Source organism: Camelina sativa, chromosome 6 (assembly GCF_030686135.1).
Source record: "Camelina sativa cultivar CO46 ecotype springtype chromosome 6, ASM3068613v1".
Lineage (NCBI taxonomy): Eukaryota > Viridiplantae > Streptophyta > Magnoliopsida > Brassicales > Brassicaceae > Camelina > Camelina sativa.
The window spans coordinates 14,798,798-14,805,337 of NC_141885.1; the positions used below are offsets into that span (position 1 = coordinate 14,798,798).

Sequence of the window (6,540 nt, forward strand, 5' to 3'; positions counted from 1 at the left end):
TCCTTTTTGTTTAGAGATAAAAAAATTCAATTAATGTTTTCGTCTTTTTAGAGATGTTAATTTTCATAAGAAATAATTGAGAATAATTTACACAAAAATTTAAAATTAATTATATTTTTTCTACCATTAAAATTGTAATATTATTTGAAACAATAATTAAAATCATAATATTAGAGAAGAAAATTAGTAAAATAGAAATATCATTTGAATAAGATTGTTTGTAGAGAATTAAATGAAAAATAATTCTCATTTGAATAGAAAGTTCATATTTGTTTGTTAGGTACATGCAACAAAAGGGAGTAAACTGTTTAAATTTTCAAAGAAAAAAAAACTTATATATATATTTTGTTGTTAAAGATATAAATAAATATGAGATATAATTAATAAATCTACAATAAAACGTAGTGCCTCCAAAAGATCTACATAATCTCACATGCTCACATGCCACCATCTTCTTCGTTTGAAAGTTGTCCAACATTATGATAATAATTATTTTTTCTCAGTATAATAAGATTGAAAAATGAACTGACCCGTCTCTCTCTTCTCCAATCTTGGCCCTAGTGACAGATCAAAGGAATGACTATTCTTGTTTCTATGTAGTGTACTATTTTGATACTTGCAATTTGCAAAGAAACATTACATGGAATTATATCAATTGCTACATTTGTGATTGTCTAATAAGCAAAGTATATTAAGAGAGTGCAGTAATCTCTTACGAAAGAAAGAGATGGAGAATCACGTTGTTGAATAGGTACATGAAGCCATGGAAACAACGATATGTTGGTTAATGAAGCCATCGAAACATCTGCAGATCTTATAAGATTAGTCACATATTTTTCCATTAATTAGAAAAAAAATCTAGATCACAAGATTAGTCATACCTTATAAATTTAATAAAGACTGATTTCATGATCATGTATCTACATCATGATAACCTGCGGGGGAGAAAAACCAATGTTGAAAATAAAAATCTCTACAGGAATTTTAAGAAGGCTTAAAATATTAAGAAGTTCTTACTATCATGAATGTGATCCGGTAATGTGAGATCTAGTAGTGGGAGGGTATATATAGATTTTAAATTTTGGGGTGGATTTGTTTTTTTGAATTACAAGGGAATATTTTTTTACATTAAAATACGCAAGATCACCGGGATTGTGAAAAGATTTTTTATGTGAGTATATTACTGAATCGATTGCCCTTTTGTTCACTTTTCTTTATTTTAACGAGTGAAAATCTGATATGTCATAATATATTTAATAACCTATTCATTTAATCCCTTTAAAAAAAGGAAAAATCTGTATACTTTATAGTAAAATTAAAAACTCAAACCATTTTTATAAACCCAAACCGATTTATAATTTTATTTTAATTGTCAAAATCTAAACCTTAACCCTCTCATTTATAAACCCAAACCGTCATATAATTTAATGCTAATTGTAAAATCTAAATTCTAACCATCTCATTTGTAAACCCAAACCGACATATAATTTCATTCTAATTGTAAAATCTAAACCCTAACCATCTCATTTGTAAACTCAAACCGATATATAATTTCTTTTTAATTATAAAATCTAAACCCTAACCACTTTATTTGTAAACTCAAACCGACATATAATTTTATTTTTAATTATAAAACTAAAGCCTAATCACCTTATTTGTAAACCCAAACCGAGACAGAAATTTGTTCTAATTGTAAAACCTAAATCAAACCAATATTTAACTTTCCTTAATTAAAAGTATACAGAATTTGTTTCTTTAATTTGTTTTGCTTTTTAATTTAATTTTGATTTATTTTTTAAATGAAATAATGTATAAAAGATTTTGATTGGTTGAAAAGGAAGGAGTGAACAAAGGGGTTTACCTTAGAAGTGAACAAAGGAGTTCACCTTCGAAGTGAACCTAAATATTTTTCTTTAGTATATGTTGTTATGGTTACATAAGAAGAAACATGCAAAATTGTTATGATTACAAAATAAAACATAAGAAGATATGAGTTTGATTTTTAAACTACACAAAAAGCATGTTGCAATAAATAGTAATATTTTATAAATATTTTCTCTACCATAAAACCTCTTACCAATTCAAAAATTTCATGAATGAAACGTACGTTTTACACGAAAATATGCAGTTTTGAATAAATCAATAAAAAATTTTAGTTACATATTATGTTTAACATAAACAGATATTGGTTCTAAGATAATAATTTTACTGATAATAATTTTCTTTAAATCGATCTTTTTGTATATGGTTTTATATGTAAAGAAATAACCTCGTCGTTTGGATTCGAAAATTCAAAATTGAAGGAAATCAAAACAATTATTCATTCTTGATCGTATGTAGACTACATTTATTTGTTTGCATATCTAGAAACATAAAACTTGGATATATATATTGGACAGAATTATTGAAGGAAATCAAAATAATTATTCATTCTTGATCGTATGTAGACTACATTTATTTGTTTGCATATCTAGAAACATAAAAATTAGACAGAATTATTTTGGACGACAGATTTTGTTAACGATAGTTACGAAAGATTTATACTTAATGACAGATTTATTTTTCACGATATACATATTTATAAAGTCACCATGAATTTTCATAATATATGGCAAGCTTGATATAATATCTGACAGATTTATTTTCTACAATTATTTCAGATTTATATTTTTCGTTAAAAAATCTATCGTAACAGATTTGTTTTAGATTGGTGCAGATTTAATTAAATTTAACCAAAATTTTATCAATTTTTTTTTAATTACTAAAATAACCGATATGACTACTATTAATAATATGCGCAAAAGAGTTACAGAAATTATGGTATAATGATTGCCTATAATATAGTCAAAAATTAACTTTCACAAATATCGTTATGTTACTTGGCCAAATAAGAAATAATTGATTTCTTTCTTTTTCTCGTAAATAATTTTCAGTAATGGCTAAACGATCTTTTTGTATATGGTTTTATATGTAAACAAATAACCTCATCGTTTGGATTCGAAAATTCAAAATTGAAGGAAATCAAAACAATTATTCATTCTTGATCGTATGTAGACTACATTTATTTGTTTGCATATCTAGAAACATAAAAATTGGATATATATATATATATATCATCAGTAGATAGTAAATCAAGTTGTGTATTAGTTGACAGAGAAAAATAAGAAGAGATGGCTCCCTATCCTCCATGTTGGTCTGGCGCTTGCGAAGATCCAGAGTGTTGTGCCGGTGGTATTATTTCCATTCTCATTTTCATTTGATTTTGTTTTTAACAATAACATAATATTACTATTTCTAAACAAAAAAAAAATTCCAGGAAAGAAGTGTAGGTGGCCAGAACTGGTTGGAAAAAGTGGGGAAATTGCGAAAATCTAAATTGAAAGAGAAAATCCAAACATGTTAGCGATTGTCATTCAAGCAAGAGACGGGCGAATTGACAACTTTTGCTGCAACAGGGTCTTTGTGGTTATAGATACCAATGGCAATGTTTTAATAACTCCTCATATTGGTTGATCTTTTAAAAAAAAACAATATATATTTCTATATGTTTATAATTATATTGAGACCATATATTTTAATAATTTATAATTATATTAATTTACATATGTATGTTAAATATTTACTAATTTAAATATATATTTCTATATGTTTTACCATTATCAGTAATAAAAATAATCATCAATAACACATCACACCATTTACTATGCAGTTTGTTTTAAAATTTGGTGAACTTAAAAATTTCATTTATAAAGAAAACGATTTACGGTGTATAAATATTTACTAGACAAGTCTATTTTTAAATTAGTAAATATTTAACATACATATGTAAATTAATATAATTATAAATTATTAAAATATATGGTCTCAATATTATTTTTTTTTTGTCAACCACACAATAAATTAGAAAGGAATTCTTATATTGGTTGCCCAAACTGGAGGGAAAAAATTTACAAAAATAATTTTCAAAGCTAAAGTTCTTGAAGACCGAGCAACCCACAAATTTGACGCACGCGTGATCTTGGTCGAGGAGAAGGATGGATAGAAATATTTGAGCAAGATGAAATCATAAAGTTGATTGGAAAACGCTGGCCATTCTTCAGGGCTCTGGACCATCGCGACTAACTCTGCATAATCCATCTCAAAACATTGAGAATCAGCTCCTGCAACAAGAATAGAATACATAGCCCAAATTAAAGGTTGAAGCTCTGAGTGAAGTTGGAAAGGACAATGTCAAACGCTCCTTGCTCCTAACAACACCGTCTTATCCTTGCTATTACCACACCACCAGCCTAGACCCACTAAAGCATCCAAAATTTTCGAGGAACCGTCAATCTGACAATGTGGGAAAAGATCACAGGGTTCCAAGGGGGCCTGATTAATAATATCTATAACCTACGCTCTCGTACCCTCTAGAACTTTTTTATTCCTGTCTTTCCAGAGCACCCATAAAATCCAAGGTAGCAGGTGTTGTATATTCGAAGCACCCAATGGAGACGAACCCCCCTGGAAAATAAAATCTGAGTTTGAAAACACCGAATCATAAGGGAAACCATTTATGATCGTCGAAACCGGAGACAAATCCCAAATAATGTGAGACCGTGAACACTCAAAAAGTGCTAGATTGGTTATCTCAATCCCTACATCACATCTTTTATACTGGGTATCACATCGTACACCCCGATGAGCTAACGGGTCATCACGGGTAAAGCTCCTCAAGCAATTTACCAGAAAAAGTGTTGAACTTTCAATGGAACCTTAAGCTTCCAAGCTTGGGCTTTGAGAGCCTTACAAGTTGGCCCAATGTCAACTTCATCAATTAACTCTCGTGCTAAAGTATAGCCCGACTAGTCATAGTATTTTTCTGATTTTGTATAATGTCACACCAGACGATCCGGTCTATAAGATTTACTTGGCGCTAAACTCAGAATATTCTGAATATCCTCCGAATCCATAAACTCTTCCAATATAGGCCAATGAAAAACAAATTTACCCTCCAAACATTTAAAAAAAAAAAATTCAAAAATCTGTCAGATTAGAGGTGATAGATTTGTTTGTATAAGACAAACAAATTTTTGCAAGATAGATTTATTTTTGCATGGCAAACTTTTTGTGATAGAATTATTTTGGAAGACAGGTTTTGTTAACGATAGTTACGACAGATTTATAGTTGATGACAAATTTATTTTTCACGATATACATATCTCCAATTGCATTACCACCTCCGTCGTCGTTCTTGACACTGATTCTTCAGATCTGCCGATGAAATCTAAAATACAAACCAAGGAGATAATTAAAACTCATAGGAATTCCCTAGATGTATCTCAGTAAATATGTGTTGGGAAACTAGATCTGAATAGCAAAACCATTACAAGCTCTAATCTCAAGCAAATACATACGTATAAGTAGATTAAGAAGGATATTTGAGAGAGAAAGAGACAAACTTGTTTCCACCGTCTTCACCGATGCGGTCGCCGTACTTTATATGGTGGCCGGCGCAAAGACAGCGTTTGGCTATGCCCATGAAGACTTTGGTATCTTCTGAGGTTTTTTTTTATAACTATTGATTTTTTGAGTTTCTAGATTTCACTTAACGAAGAGAAGAAGGGGGCAAAGAGAACAGAACAGAGAAAGAAGAAACAAATAAAATTGATTTTATAGCAAGATACAATGAAGAGAAGGGAAGTAAAAACAAAAATGATTTTTTTTTTCCATTCGATTGAATCTATCAACGGTGGATGACACACCAAAAGACAATCCTTGCCATTTAAGATTAGCCAATGAGATGTTTTCCTGTTTTTTCTTTTTCTTTTTGGTAAATTATGGTAATTTGTCATCATGTTGTATCATAATTCGGAAATTAGGAGTTTAGGATTTATAAAGTATTAGATTTGATTTTAATTTAAATCGACTAGATCTATAAATAAAAAATTTTAAATTTTTGATTGATTTCAATTTTGATTATATATAATAGTTACACTATTAAATCGTTTAGAATTTTTAAAATTATGATTTAGAATTAAAAAAGAAAAAAGTGACTAGAATAAATTGGCAATGAGCATTAAGAGGCAAAACAATGATTTGGTAAAAAAATTTCTAACTTACATAACCTTACATTAAAAACCTATGTACCATCTTCTACATGACTTCTTGTTTACAAAAAACAATTAATTAAACCATGTAAAATTATGTTTTCTAAAAAATATATATAAATGTATTAGTTAAAATCAATGCAAAATTGGTTAAATTAACATATTAGTCATTCAATATTGTCAAATTACATTTTTTTAAATCCCAAAGAGATGCTAAAATGAGGCAAAGTAGTCCCAAAAATCGTAGCAAATTAGTCACAAGAGAGTAGTAACATAGTCGTAACATTTTCCAGTTACATTTTAGTCACAAATAATGACTCTTTTGTGACTCAATAGTATGAGTCACAAACCAATATTTCTATATTTGTTAACTTTGAGATCAAAATACAATAATCATAAGACTTAGAAGCACTTATAGTCCAATTGTGAAGTATATCTTTAATTTTAATAG

At 28.7% G+C, this 6,540-nt stretch overlaps 1 long non-coding RNA gene across 1 annotated transcript; it reads right to left on the reverse strand.

Moving 5' to 3' along the window:
• Positions 1-5,006: 5,006 nt before the first annotated feature.
• LOC147942599 (uncharacterized) lies at positions 5,007-5,548 on the reverse strand. The gene is made up of 2 exons (XR_015559621.1): positions 5,442-5,548; positions 5,007-5,266 (listed from the first exon to the last, which is right to left on the reverse strand). It is a non-coding gene; the product is annotated as an uncharacterized LOC147942599 (long non-coding RNA).
• Between the last annotated feature and the right edge of the window lie 992 nt (positions 5,549-6,540).